Below are 16,238 nucleotides of genomic sequence, written 5' to 3'. Positions count from 1 at the left end.
CAGGAAGCAGTGACATAGCACCGATGGTTTAAAGTCAATAGGCAAAAAGCTGAGGGGGCAAAGTTGAAGCGGCATCAAACCGAGAGGCTGAATGCAGCTTTTGGCACGAGTTACACATAGTCTTATTTTTCACTGCACGGTGTTGGCTATTCATCCGACAGAGGAATGAATAGATGTGTGTAAAGACCCGAGAGATTTGCCAGTGGATTAATCCTTTCATCAGGGAAAGCGAGAAGTTAATTGCAGCGACAGCTGTGTTTCTCCGAGTTTACGCGATTGACGTTTTTACGCCATCCCTTTAAACGGAAAAAAGCAATTATCAATAAATGCAGGGCAATCTTCGCATGATGAATCGCACAGAAATTAGCTTTTATTTCACTTTTCTTTCCTTCTTGAGGCGTGTTGGCAGCACAGGCCCTGAGCGAGTTTTTGTGCGGAGCGTCACGCAAACGAAAATAAACCACTCGATAATGCTGTGATGAAATGACAGACGCGGTGTAAGCAGCAGATCAAAGGTTACCGAGAGCACCATGCTGACAACTGAAGAAAAAGATCGTGAGAAATGGTCTTATGTAATTACTGTGGGTAGTGCTGTTGAACTATTGAAAAGAACGTTACATAGAAAAGTTAGACTTACGACTATTCAAACTCCGTGCAGATAATGAGAGTTTAACATTCGTCCAGAGAGCAGTTATGAAATAAGATGGAGAGCAGAATTGATACCAAAAAAAGCAGAAAAAAACAGAAAAAATGCCAGCGTCTACACAAGAATAAGATAAGAGGAGCTGTTAGTGTTGATCAATGTCCTGATGGTTAATAATAGCTGTGAATGAGCTCGCAGGCAGATATCAGACATTCCCTTCTGACCTCAATACAATCCCTAGGCTTGTACAGTATGTCCGTATCATCAGAACACATACATGAAACCACACTAGAATCAGCCTGAAATGAATAAAAAAGGCATTTTATATGCATAAGCAGACAAAACATTCTCAGGGGTGAAATTCCCTAAGAATGGAGTGTTCCCACTGATGGCACCAGGGTTATTTGCACGTACCTTCTGCGTTGTTTTAGCACCCGATTCACTAAGGAATTATGCAAAGCCTTTAGCAATTTGCATGGCACTTGCAGGTGGGTTTGGAGTACTATATCTTGGGGGATGCAGCAGACTACTAAAATCTTGCATATTTTTGGGGACTTTACAGCATTGTTCCTCCACTGAAAGTGTGCTTATCTGCATCTCACGTAACGGTAACAACTCCGCAGCCAAGATCAATAGACACAAGGGGAGTAACCATACGCTCAGCTCACGATACGATGCGTGATACTAGCTATACATTTGGAATTGTATCACAATATTTTTAACAAACTGTAAAAAAATTAACTGATAATCACATTAACATGTTTTAAAAACATTTGTTATTTTGTTACAGGATTGACAGTATTGGGTGACAGATTGTCATTTCAAACCTGCATGACTTTTTTCTGCTGCAAAATACAAAAGATAATTTGAAGAAAGTTGGTAACCGAACAATGGCGGTACCCAATCACTGCTAATGTATGGACACAAAACCAATGAAAGTCAATGGGATTGGATACCAACATTTTTCAAAATATCTTCTTTTGTGTTTTGCAGAAGACAGAAAGTCATGCAGGTTTGAAGCGACAAGAGGGTGAGTAAATGATGACAGAATTTTCATTTTGGGGTGAACTGTCCCTTTAATAAAATGTGAATAGATTTGCCACTAAAACATAAATCTGAATTTTAACACAAAATTTGAATTACGATAAGAATTAAGCAAGCAAATTACTAAAGAGAGCGTCTTAAAGCACTATAAATACCCAATATTTAACATAAAACTTTAAAACATTATATATGTTGAGGCAGGTCACATGTTGGCAGCTCAACCAATAGGATTAAACAACGTCATATCATAAAACACGTCCTTACTGTCATGGCTCTGCTTCCTTAGTCATGTTTTTCTTGGTCCTGTAGCAGAGTCATGGCAAAGCCTTAGGTTATATGTGAGAAAGCCATGAGATGTTTGTTTTTTGACATCTCATGTGTTTTCTCAGGTCTTGTCATTGGTCCCGCCCCTCTCGTTTCCTGTATTGTCTCCCTCTTGTGTCTTATGTTCCACACCTGTCCTTGCTCGTTATCCCTCGTTTGTCTTCCCTATTTATACCCTCATGTTCCTTTGTCCTGTGCTCGTGTATTACGTTTGTTGTGCGTGTTCTGTGGTTGTGAGCGTTGGATGTACCCTGTTCCTGGTTCTAATTCTCGTGTTGTTGCCCGTGTGCCTGTTCAATTGCTTTGTCCGTGTAATGTGAGTGTTGTGTTTTAGTCTTAGTCACCCTGCCGTGTTTTTTTTGTAAGACGTTGTGTCGTGCCTTGTTTTGTTAGTTTGTTTTTGCCCCCCCCCCCGTGGGAAGTGTTTTGTTTCAGTTTTTATTTTAGTTATAGTTCTGGTTGTCCCCATTGTGGGTTTTGTTTTCTCGTTTCGTGTATTAAAGTCTTGTGTTTAACCCCTTCACGTCTGCCTGCGCTTGGGTTCTTCCACTCATTCCTGACACTTACACCCCTAACAACGCAATTATATTTTTGCCAATAATAATTAGCTATGCCAGACCAATGTTTGTAAACAAAGCAAAATATTGAAGACAATCACTTAAAAATGAAATCATTTGAAGTGGACAATTACTTACCTAAATATGCATGAAGCAGTGCTGTATGAAAGCAAACAACTTCATTTCATGGGGTTAGCAAACCCGGCGTTTTTATACTAAAATATTGTGTGCAGTAGTGTGCAAAAAACTGCTGTCATAGCCGTCTGCCTCTTCACTAAATCCCAACCATTTTTCGAGCAGAAACTAGAAACATTGCTTTCTCCTTTCCATCTCTCTTCCCCATGCTCTGATTCACACTCTTTTCAGGTAAAGACAGTCATGGCCTGGTATCACTCATGCTTTTAACAGCATAAACTGGAGATGGGCCAGCCGGCAAATGACAGACCCCACCCAGATTTGTCATAGCCACACACCCACCAATCACGTCCCGTGACATCTGCACACAGATCTTCATGCGTGTGTACTGTAAAATTACCATGCAGAGGTGAAACTTCATGTCATGTGAAAGGAACATGAGCTTTGACTAGGACCTTGGTCACTGGCGGGGAGGAGGGGTTGGAAAGAGGAGTCTAGTGATTTCACGTCTGACTGGACAGGAGAACAGGTCTACTTCTCTATTTCAGGACAAATTTCTGGATGCTGCACAGAGAGCTAAACTAACCCAGCTCCATTGGAAGATTGAAACAAATCAGGTTTAAGACTTCGTTCAAATGAGTGAACCCCTTATTTCTGCAGCGTAACTTATTTGTACAAGGTTGTGCACAAAAAGCGCCCACTATATACATTTTTTTATGTTTATCATAAATCCCATAAATATCCGTAGCAGGAGTCAATATTAGAACAGCATCTTATACAAAGCCTGTTTATTCAACCAGCGTGGAGCACGGGGCTCCAGAGAGATATTTAAATTGTCCTTTCGACATATGGCTTGTGGCAATATGTGTGTATCGCACTGCAGTTAGTGGCCTTTATTGCGCTGGTGAGATCAATAAGAGTTTTCCGATCCCAAGTGGAAAAAGAATTCCAATGGGCGATGTGTGGCATTACAGCCGATGGAAATGATACGGAAACAGTGATGTATTACTTCTGAGCAAATTCCACCCTCGAGTGATTTGGACAGGCTCACATGCAGCCGTGTACATAAACTCTGGTGTTTTCTGATTCTCATATTAACCGTGTTCTGGTTGCATAAATAGCCCAGAACAAGATAGCTATGAAGTAAGAAGGGCAATGCTTATGCTTATGATACTAGATCTTGTGATTACTTAGGCCAATACATTTTCTCCAGATGTAGGTAGTCATTCACACCCAACTTCAACTCGCTATGCATTACGACTGTGAAATGACAATGAAGCACTCAAAATTCAAGACCTCTTTCAGATTAGGGTCACCGCAGGACCCGTCCTAAAAAATGCGATCCAGCAACCAAAAAAAGATCACGTCAAACTACCAGGAAAGATGGATCAATCAAGTCAAAATTGCATCTCTTTGCCCGCATCTGTGATTGATGCAAAGATGCCCACACACACAATAAAAGAATATTGCTGTATCTCTACCTTCACAACTATAAAACAGCTCTAATTAGACAAACGCTGTCAACATCTGATACTGCCCCCATATCTACAGCAGCAAAGCCTGATGGGATTGTCCACTCAGCCTCTCCATCATTCTATCAGTTTCAATGTCTGTGTAAACCGAAATGGCATTACTGAGTGAATTACAGAGCATGACAGATAGAGAATGTACTGAACCTTGTGTGTCAGGACGTCTGGTCTTTACGTGAGTGTGACGGCATCTGTCATTAGACCGGCTGGCTCGAACGGTGCTATGCCTTTTCCTTCAAACAACACCTATATTTTGTCCTGTACAATAAGGAGAAACGCAAACAGATTCCTTCTTTGAACTTTTGGGGGACGCCTGTCTTGACACAATATGTGTTCCTCCGTTTGAGGAGGGATAACAAATGATGCATTTGATAATATAAGGCTTTTTACAATTAAATCCAAAAAGAAAGAAATGTAATCCTGCCATTTGGAAAAACAAATCGCCTCCGCCTTTCTAATTGAAATGAGTGATGAGCCTTTTTTAATAAGGCACAATCTCAGTTAAAAAGGTTGCGAGACAGGATTAATGCATCAGAACGGAAAACAGACTCGATTAAGATCTTGGCAGGCGCTAAACTTTTTAGCACGGAACCATCTTTTTCGCTGTAAAGATTGAACACGTGTATTGATTTGATTGAGTTTTCCAAAATTCACCGCAAGCGCAATCAAGCGCGAAGGCCCAGAAAGGCACACATGCGTCCCAGCAGTCTGCGACACCCTATTACAATTAAAATCACAAGCTCAGCATTCCCTGGACCCAGGTATTGATGATTCATTTTGCATTCTATCAGAGAAACAGGAGTGCTGTTAAAGGGAGATCAGTCAGGCAGCACGCATACAGGGGGGTTTCTCTAATTGCCTATTCATCAAAAGAGTTCCTCAAGTAGATCCAGCGCTGAAATATCACGCGTGACAACTAAACCGTACTCCATTAATTACGCTCCCAATGAACCAGGTTCACAACACTCCTGTTCTGGTTATTAGAATCTCTCTCGCTCTCTACTGGAGTCTCACACATAATCAGAGTCATACTTTAACAAAGAGGATAATCATTCACACTGGTAAACAGAGCTGCAGGAATAAATTCACACACATCTGAGGGTGCACATTTTCTAAGTCAAATTGAAAAAAAGTGTTGAGGAAGATGGGGCTGTCGGTGCTTCAACACATTGTTAAACAATAGTGTGGGTGTGAACGCGTTGTGCTTTTGTACCCTGACAAACAAAGGACCACATTAAACGAAACACAGTCAAAAAAACTTCTTTACTGTTGTCCTCTGCAAAACTATTAAACAATCACTGACTTCGATCTTTGATTCTCTAAGGCAGTAGTTCTCAAACTGGGAGCCGTGGCCCCTGGGGGGGCCCCGAGATGGATCAAGGGGAGCCACAGATTTTGTGGCATTTTATGAAATATAGAAATTGATCATAGATTTTATGCAATCAAACATCAGAAAAATAAGACCACCAGACAAAAGAATTGATGTTTCAGCATTGTATAACTGAATATGTTTTTGTTTAAATAAAAATGTTACATTTAAGATTATAAGTTTTTATTTGGGGGGCCGCAAATGATGGGGGCCTTACAATGAAAAAGTTTGAGAACCACTGCTCTAAGGCTCCAGATCCACCGAGGCGCCTTTACGCGACTGAAACAACAGGCGGGCGCTGGCTGAAAACTCTGGTTGCGGGCGTTTGAATGGCGTTTTTATTCAAGCGGAGGCGCGTTGGTTTCTATGATACGCTGATCGTGAAAAAAAACAGCGGCGTTTCCGTTGGAATCAATAAAAAAAAAACACACTGTACGCCGGCAGAAACACAACACAGCCCCTAAAGCGTTTTTGTAGAACAACACAACTGCTGTAAGTTAACATGACATAAACTTTCTTAATACAATATGTTATCTTGAATGATTCATTGGTGCACGCTATTCCAGGTAAAAATTCTTTAAAAAACACAATTTTAACTCTTCCCCTAATGTCATAGAGTAGACTACCTCAGAGATGGCGTATTTTTGTATGCAAAATAGCAATAGCATTTTGGCACTTCTGTTTTTTGAATGCGATTTTAGTAAATTGCCTGAGATAAGATCTGTGGTTAACAAAACCTCTAAATATTTTTTTTGTTTGTTTTAATCTATGACATACATTTTTTTGAAGTTACATTGTGTCTTGTAGCAGCAGTTGCTAACAAGTTTTCTAACAAGATTGCTAACAGCGACTACATCCTTTGCACATATAAATCTCACAAATAATATGCAACATGGACACAAATCTCTAAAAATGTGGATGGGGATTCATTCACGGAGTAATTGCATACCAGGGAACACGTTTTTAATATAGTTTTAAAAACTTGTCGGACGTTTGTTAGCTTTTTACTTCTGCCGATTGTATTTCAGCTTCAAAAGTAACAAATGTTGTTACAAAGCGTGTAAACATCATAAACCTTTGTTAATCACAGATCTCTCTTTTTGCGATCTTCCATAAGTCTGTGGGGAAAATACATAGGCTTTCGGTCGAGGGAACCAGTGCGGCGCTAACTTTCAGGTTGGCCTAAAAACCGTCATCTCTGCGGGACACTATTTACAGACCACCCGTCATGATCCAATCATTCCCTGACTGAAAAAAATCACACATTCGGATATTTGCTTCTCACTGAATATCCTGTTTTACTCCACAAAAGTATTTAATATTCCACGAAACAGAACTAAAATGGGTTGCGAACATAGCTTCTCATTGACTTTAAACTCACGGCGTAAAACGTTGGAACACAGCGAGACAGCATGTATAGTCTATCACTCTTTGATCTCCTAAAAAATTCACAGCTGTCCTACATGTCCCAAACTTGTCCCTAAAAACCAGGGAAGACACATCGAGCAAACATTAGAGATTTCTTTCCATCAAAATTCATCCTGGAAGAAATGTTATTTTAATACTTTTCGCCTTTTTCTTTACAGCAATCAAGCATTCATACAATTCTCAAAATTCTCGAATTCACATCATACAAGTACACATATACTGTCTGATTCTATCCCTGCGAGCAGCTGCAAACGTTGACAAACTCATCCGTTTTCTCAGCACGCATTTTGTAGCGTACATTGATGTGTAAATCATATAATGTGCTTCAGTCTCTACATGTTAACTATTTGAGATCAGGACACAGAAGCTGCAAGTTACAGGGTTAAACATGCTCAAAGATACACGAGTTTGTGTGATGTCTCCTTGAGTCGTGAGACTGATGAGGATCTGATGAAATCTTCAAAGCTATAATCTGAGGTCTGCTTTGTTTGTTTGATGTGAAGATAATGATGAAGGTACACAGCGAGACAACATTTTTATTCCACTCCAAATTGGAAAGTGTTCGAGATGGGAGACGTAAGGCTTTAGAAGTGGTGTGGAAAGATCATTGTCAGGGTCAGTGAAGGGTCTGGTTTGCGAGTCAGATGTGACATAATTGGGTCTCCGAGCACTGTTGAACGCTGGTTGTGGAGGTTATTATAGGGATGTTGGAAATGAAATTCTTAAGCTGTAGCTAGCGCACTGTGACAGTTGGGGAAAACAGGTAACTGGAAAAAACATATTTTTTCTACATTCCAATAAGGTAGGGTAAATTGGTGGTAACTTGGTCACATTCGCGACTGGTATCAGTTTCTGTAGGAGGGCAGCGAAAAACTGACAGCAAATAAACAGGAGGAACTTCAAGCATCTTTCGATACGAGCCAACATGGCAACCGAAATGACATTTCGCATTTAAAATTCACCATAGCCGGTCAGGCAGCCGTCTCACTGGTGATTTGTGCTCCTGCTGAAAGGCAGTGCATGACTGTGTGAGGGAGAATACATCTGTCTGTCTGTCTGATAAAGCGGATGCCAGTCCATGTGCCATGGTGCGCTCTTCCCGTGCTTCAGGCCCTCCACAGCTATCAGTCCATCATTGTCATACAATAATTCTGCGTGTAATACCCTTCTAAGTCCCAGAGAAGCATGGAAACTGACACACGGTGTCTGCAGTGAGAGCGTGTTAAGCCCACTCAACATCCTGTAGAACAGGCCAATTTAACACAGGAATAAACCAATTATCATCACAGAGTAGGCAAATTTACAATAGGATTTCACAATTCCTGTCGGACGCCTGTGTCAGGGGTTGGGCTCAGCAGACACATTAGTCTCTTTCATGACCGCACACATATTCCGAGATAAAAATCTCGCACACGCTTATAGACTTCAGCCTTATGCAAGCATCCTTAACCTGTTACATGCATTCTGATGACATCAGTAGGGATAGTTCACGGCAAAATGAAAATTCTTCCATCATTTACTCACTCTCATGTCATCTGTATGACTTTCTTTCTTTTGCAGAACACAAAAGAAGATATGCTGGTAACAAACAACATTGGCCCCCATTGATCTCCAGTGTGTGCACACAAAACCACAGAGACATTTCTCAAATATCTTCTTTTGTGTCATAGAAAGAGTCATATACAGGTTTGGAATGACATGAGGGTGAACAAATGATGGCAGAATTTTTTATTTTGGATGAACCATGCCTTTAATGAGAGACTATTGATGCAAGTAGACAGCAAGCTATGGAACATACAGTATATGTAATGTTCACACATCCCCATGAACTAAAATCTCAAAACAGTATTGAACTTCCAAAATATAAGACAAGGGTCTCTTTTGCATGGTGTGAAATGCAATTAATTACCTCTGTGATGACCAACAGCGTTCTGCCGGTGTCGGGATTTTTGGAACACAGTCCTGCAGTGTTATTGCAAGACAAAGACCAACTAATGAAGAGCCAATAAGAGCACAGCAAATGATGGCAAGTGTCTGTGTGAAAGACAGAGAGAGAGAGGACAGAGACATTCAGATATGTTGATATAGCTTGTCTACTGTATGTGATATTGAACCTTTACATTTTGTTATTAACCAAAATTACCACTAAAAGAAAAGAATAGTTAAGAATAATCAGTCTACAAATTCACTCTTTCACCCAACAGACTCCAGAAATTCTAACTTCTTTTCTGCCAAAATAAGGTTTCGCTTGGGTTTGTGTGATATAATTATGTCATATAAGAATGTCAACTATTATGAAGGTCCTAAGATGCATATAATACAGCCTACATTGATTTTGCACAGTCTGCCTTGACTTTGATGCAAGATCTCACCGGGGTCATATCATACAATCTGACAAGCAACAATTGTAAAGGACAGGAAAAAAACTACAGCGTGCACCCAGCTTTAGTATCAAAGGAATGTGAAATCAATCTGATTACAATACGGCACCAAAGGAGACTGGCACTAATCATGGTGTAGAAGTTAAAGTTGTCAATCAAATGTTTGTCTGACTGTTAGAATGGCAGAAAATAATCAACATGATCATTTTCATTCTGAGCTCTCTGAAAGATTAAGCTATATTCGGATAATATTCGGATAATATGAGACCAGGATTTGAGACTGACTCATGAAAATATACATTTCATTGATCGTTTAGTCTAATTCCAAGAATGAAGAAAAATCGTCCTATGGGACAAATCAAAAGACATGCTTTGTCGTTGGATGAATTTCAGATGTGATTAAGTACCATAAGAATTAATCGTGGAGAATATTCACTCTGTGTAAATAGGTCTTAAAGGGATTCTTCATTTTTTTAATTCGACAGCATACAATTTCACATTCCACCTATCAGTAGGGACCACTTCCCGCCTTTGGCACAAAAAAGCAAAACTGCTTTACACAATATATTTGGGGGAAGAACAAACCATTTGAAGTAGCTAGCTACATCACAATATTGAGCAGATTCTTTCTCTACCCGAATACAAGCAATACTGTAAGCATGTTCTCTAAACACAGAGATATTGAAGATGCATTTGCTCATTTTGCCTGATTTTCTTGGTTGGAGGAGGGCCAATGAGAGTTATAGTCATATTTATAAAGTACAGAAGCAGACTGTATCCATTCAAATACATATAAAATTAAAAAGATGCATGTGTTCGATAGCTGGTATATAATGTACAAACACAATAAACATGCGGTTCCCCATACTTAAAGCTATATGTCATGTCAGAAAGATGTTGAGCAATCTGTTACTGAATAAAAAGACAAATATTTTAATGTTAATCTCATTCAAATTGGCAAAGACAACCGCATATTAGCTTCAATACTCTCTTTAACTTGGTCTCTGAGGGCCTCTCATCTGATAGAGCTTGTCGACTTTATTTTACACAACTGCCTCCTGTCGATGGCAGCTCTTCAGAGGAACAACTTCATTCCTGTGAATATAGAAACATACCAAGGTTCTAATGTTGCATTATACCTTTTAAAATAACGTTTCCTTTAACATCCACAGAACCTTTCTGTTGCACAAAGGGGCCTTTGTAGTGAAAAAAAGGTTTTACAGATAATAAAAAAGATATGCTTTTGGCTAAAAAGTTCTTTGGGGAACCAAACATTATTCTTATATGCCATCGCTAAAAGGAGCCCTTTTTAAAACCTTTATATTTAGGAGTACACTTTAAAATGGAAGCAAAAAATCAGTTTAACAGATAAACTAGGACTATTTGGGCCACTGTCCTAGGAATTTCAACCAACTTAGTCTTCTGGATTACTTTTACATTTACAAGCGGACACAAAATTCTGCAAGACTTTTTCACTTCAAGACCAGAGTTGAATAACCCTGAAATAAACACATTTACATGCACCATCTTTTTCCACCTTATCGTCTAATGTTATTGTAAATTAAATTACTAATGTTCAGCTCTGTAAGTCTTGCCATTGACAATACCAGTGTGTTATAGCAGTTTTCTTTCAATGCAAGCCGTTGTGTCACACAAAAGTCACTGAGCCAACGTCTATTTCAGCACGGTTCCCTTCTTTATCATTTTTTCTCACGCTATTCCTCATCCTCCATTTCTCCAATGATAAATGCAGAAGCTCCTTGGGTGTAAACAATTACAAGCTTATTGCTGACACAGATTGCTGTAGTCGTGTTAAATAAAATCAGAGGACTGTACACCCAAACTGCAAGCTGCCTCTTGCCTGGCCCATTTTGTAAAACCGAACCTCCCCTCGATGAAGCTCAGCCGAGCTGAAAGGGATTTTGTGCGTCAACGTTTTTCTTCATGTACTTACACTAAAAACAAACAACAAAAAATTCCTGTGGTATCTGGGCCCCTTTGATATAGCAAAATCCATCAAAGTAATTAAACTTTATAACACAAAGTCGTCACACACTAAAAGAAGGATAGAGTAGGAAAATAATTCAAGGAAATATAAGGAATATAACTGAACATCATAAGCCCTTACAAAATACACATAGAAATGTGGTTATAAGAGTGAAAATAGTATTAGGTCTTAACATTGCATCTGTTTTTGCGGGGAAATTTATTGCAGTAGACACCTGTAAAGTTAAGTTTTAAAGTTTCTTTTCTGTTCCTCTTCAAGTGCATTTTATACCTTTGTAAGAATTTGCTTATTATTTTTCGTGGCTCAGCCTGTGGCAAGGGGCAAAGGCCTGTAAACTCTTCTTATGTTCCAAGTAATGAGGCGGAAGCCAGGAAGTTGGTTTTAGAGACCTGGAGGTGGCACATCTATACAATTTCAACACTCCCCAACTCTTTGTGTCACAACTCTATTCAACGCTACAAACCATTGAGCAACAACTACTGTATTCCCATGATGTCACACTAGCATCATCTATCCACAGTCCACACAACTTCCATTTTCCGCAATCTACTGATTATCCTAATACAATAATAGAACACCTTATGCATAAATTTAATCTGTGCTTCCAAGCACGTCAAATAAAATTGAAAAAAATAATGTCAAAACATGCTTCTTATACATTCACCTTGTCTCCTATTGGTCAGCAAACAGGTAGGCCCACCCACATTCCCATTGGTTAAGCCAGCGTTTCTCAAAGTTCCCCACCAGTCTATTCCACTGGTGGGGAATAGAGACAAGTGGTGCGTGACAAATTTGGTCATTTTCGTGCCCATCTCTATTAATTCCTTTATTTATCGTCCATACACTCAAAACACTGACACCTTAAAGGGTATAAGTCTAATTTAAAACAACATCGGACTGCGAAGAAAATGTCACATGGAACCATAGTAGCTTACTAGAATGATTTCACGTCGGAATGTTAATTGAAGCAGAACAAAAACTTTGATGTGGAGAGGCGGTAGTGCGTATAAAAATTGCCAATGGATAAGTTTGTGACATGGAATGAGAAGAAAACTGGAGATTCAACACCAGCAGACGAAACCAAGACAGACAGTGGACCTCAAGTTTACCATTTTGTTGGGGCGGTTGGGGACGGGTGGGGCTCGGAACCCTTCCATAACCCTTGCAGAAAAGCCACATGAATTTCATGTGGTTTTGGAATGTTTTGTGTAAATCCCATGTAAATTATCATGTGAAACTTGTGTTTTTTACATGTGATCAGTGTACAATCCAGTGATCTCATGGCATTCACACAAAAACGTTCTAAAATCACATTTCACATGATTTACATGCACATGTTAAATTAATGTGGCTTTTCTGAAAGGGAATATGTAGACACTCCAGATTTAATAGATAACGGATATCCATCTTAATGCCTCACACTCCTAGTCCACTTAAAAACACAAATAAAAAATAATTTTAATAGTTCCGTTTTTGAGTATTTTCTTTAGATCAAACGCCATCTAAGCATATTTGTTCATTTTTTTCTCATTGTGGTTCAGTTATAACAGTCAAATCCAGCATTCTTCTGATTGAGGATGTTCTGTCAGTCATCCAGTCCACTATTAACATGAGATGCAAAACTGTACATTTAAGCAACAGACACAGTCTGCACATATGATATGTCCAAACACCCACGAATACAGGTAGAACAAATGTGATACAATCACAACGCACAGCACAGTCAAATCCACACACGCATCACTCAAGCAACCCACGAGCAATGCAACACGCTACCAACGAGGAGGAATAAGTATTAGGCTACAAATAAACAGCCAAAAGAAACGCCTGTCCTACCATGAGGGCATTCGCGCTATTAACATATTTGGGGAAACACATGGCACGAGCAGCGGCGCGTACGATCCATCCTGCCGGCGCACGCTCTTGCGCACACCCGGGCTCACTTCGCTCCTTAAAACATTATTAGCGATTCAAATGAGTGTCATCAGTAAAGCGACACGGTCCAGACTTCGGTCGTTAGGGACGCACTGACCCTATAATATTTGCCCTGCGAAAACCCGGGTGTCGATGCCCCTCGAATCCCCGAACAGCGACAGACAGACGCGCGCGAGCCATCTGCTCCAACTCCTCAGTCACGCAGAAGGTCCGCGTCTCCCAAGAGTGACTCCGGTATTTACTAACTCATATTCACGAATATCGCAATGTCACCGCCGTTGACTTGTTATTCAGAACCTGGATAAACCACTTAACATTTAGTTTTTTTTACTCATTGTCAACGGAGAGTCGGTAGCCTACTTTTACTTGACTGCACTGATCTTAATATTCTTTTAAACAACCACACAGCAGACTTTAGATAGATGTAAATGAATGTGTGCGGGCTTAAACTGATATAAAATAACACACATAATGCAAATTAAACGATTCCGCGTTTCCTGATTTACATGGCACGTATTTACCTACATCTAAAACAAATAAATAAATACTTTATATTTCATTTACAATAAACACATTGCAAACAAATCCTTTCCACGATCCGCCGAGCTTTTTATTTTTCAATCCGATACTCAATGAAGAGACCATAAAATGAAGGAGACAGTCTCTATCTTCAAACGGCACTTTATACCTCGCTGTAAATTCAGCCCGTTTCTCAGCCCGCAGGCGCCCGTCTGAGTGTGATCTTAGGAAGATAAATAATTTTTACCTTTTAATGTCGATCTTAATGTGTGGACTTTCTTTCCCGCGCTGAGTGAGTCTGTCGGTGTTCAATGACAAGCACCGAGTCAAATATGAACAGGGAAAACGTTGTTATCGCATCTCCCTCTCTCTCTTTCTCTCATGCTCCCACTCTCTTCCCCCATAATAAAACTACTGGTTTAAAATCCCTCATCACGTACTCGCACTCAGCAGTCGGCAGCCTATCACAACAATCATGACAACTGTCTTCCATGTAATTTATACAAAATACACATTCCTATAATTTAGGGGATCATTACAATTTACGCAATCATTATTATGGCGACTGGTGATGTCGGAACAGTAGCGTTTTTTTTCCATGTCCAATAAATATTTTCTGTAAGACGAGACAGTAGAAGAGAGAGAAATTACGTGAGTCCAATGTAAAAAAAGACCGTCCCTCCTCCGCTATAGAAACAGAAGAGGACCAATCAAAGCGTCAAAGCACATAAGGACGTATTTACCCACAGGGAATGGCTGCTTTCTTTCTATTTGGTGTTGCTTATAGGACTTCTTTTGTGTCCGTGTGTGTTTGAGAGAGTGCATTTTTTAGCTTTGATGGGCACTAGAAGTGGTTGAGTCCTAAGCACGTCCTTCAGCTTCTGGGTATCACCTTTACATCTGGCACTCCCTGAAAAAAATGTGTTGCATATCATTCCAGAAACACATTGAAGGTATTTGAATGATGTGAGATACTTTGCTTAAAGAGAGAGTTCACCAGAAATGAGCATTCTGTCATACTCTCTTGTGTGTCATTCCAAACCTGTGGCATCTTCTACCAAAGTAGAAGTGCAGGATAATGAGCTGTTCTCTTCCATACGGTGACAGTGGATGGTGATAAGGGGTTGTCAAGGCTCTAAAAGGACAAACAGCACCATAAAAGCATAATTTTGCTCCAAGTCTTGTGAGGACATACAATATATTTGGGTGAGAAATTCAAATTGAAATAATCATTCAGTAAAAAACATGCCTTGAAAACGTTGCGTGGTCACCTTCTCATTGTATGGAAACAAGCTGTTCTGCTATAAATATTTCTTTGTGCTCTACAGAAAAAAGAACGTCATACAGGTTTCAGAAGACCTGTAGGTGAGTCAAAGATGACAGAATTTTTATTTCTGGCTGAACTATTACTTTAACTACAGGAAACAATGACACCCAGACATATGTATACAGATTTGAGGCACCTAACAGCCAAGAAAACAAGAGAGAAAATTGCTGATATCACCTGTCCTCCATCTCCAACGAGTATGTTGTCTTTCCAGCTATACCTGTAGCTGTCAGCGACAACACTGAGGCTATTTCCCCATAAGGCCTCCTTGCTCTCATCTCTTGCTGACATTTACCATTTGAAGTCCTGTCCTGAGCATCATCCACACTGTGCCAGACAATAACACAAACACGCTGACTCTCTCTCCACATTTGTGCTAGCGCGTGGGTGTGCGGACGTGTTTGATCCAGGCATGGTTTGTTGTTGAGAGGGTGACACATTCAAAAAGTTTGGTGCATGTGCGCGAGCAAGGGGTGAGGAGGATTATGTGCGTTCGAGCGGAGGGTTGTAAATAATAAATGCGTTGGTGCAGACCTCTGTGAAATATTTTCTTCCCGTTTTCCTTCCCAACAGCTATAATGCTTTTATCGGGTCTGTTACTCTAGCAATCGCTGTTGTAATATTGACCAGTTAGAGAAGAACAGTGAAGACACATGTTCCACAACAGTCTTTCCCCCCGCCACGGTCACTCTAGCGAATGCTCAGAGGAAGTCTCATCATCTCCAACACACTTAACCACACTGACCTGTCCCTTGACCCTATACAGCTCTCAAAAACAGGGCCAGAGCTTGCTTATGGCCGCAGAGCCGAGGGTTATTGGGTCAAATCCCCTCAGCCATGGTCAGTCTGCCGCAGTAGCTCTTAAAGGGATAGTTCACCACAATATGAATATTCTGTCATCATTTTCTCACCCTTTCGTCATTTTAAACTTTTGAGATTTTCTTTCTTCTGCAGAACACAAAAGAAGATATTTTGAAGAATGTCTGTAACTAAAAACCTTGGTGCCGATTGACTTCTATTGTGTGGACACAAAACCAAT

General features: G+C 40.1%; 1 protein-coding gene across 4 annotated transcripts in view; it reads right to left on the bottom strand.

The window, feature by feature from the left end:
- The window catches only part of LOC130553811 (uncharacterized), a 167,802-nt gene extending 152,320 nt beyond the window's left edge, over positions 1-15,482 (bottom strand). The window contains exons 1-3 of one of the 4 annotated variants that reach the window (XM_057332971.1): positions 15,377-15,482; positions 14,616-14,782; positions 8,939-9,063 (exon numbers count right to left, since the gene is read on the bottom strand). The gene's annotated coding sequence lies outside the window, so the exon portion shown is untranslated. Of the gene's footprint in view, positions 1-8,938; positions 9,064-13,254; positions 13,554-14,119; positions 14,472-14,615; positions 14,783-15,376 lie in introns of those variants that run through there. The other 3 variants (XM_057332969.1, XM_057332972.1, XM_057332973.1) reach the window with 3 other exon arrangements.
- Between the last annotated feature and the right edge of the window lie 756 nt (positions 15,483-16,238).

Source organism: Triplophysa rosa, linkage group LG5, assembly GCF_024868665.1.
Source record: "Triplophysa rosa linkage group LG5, Trosa_1v2, whole genome shotgun sequence".
NCBI classification, from domain to species: Eukaryota; Metazoa; Chordata; class Actinopteri; order Cypriniformes; family Nemacheilidae; genus Triplophysa; species Triplophysa rosa.
The sequence above is the reverse complement of the archived record's forward strand: the minus strand, read 5'-3'. Positions and strand labels throughout refer to the sequence as shown.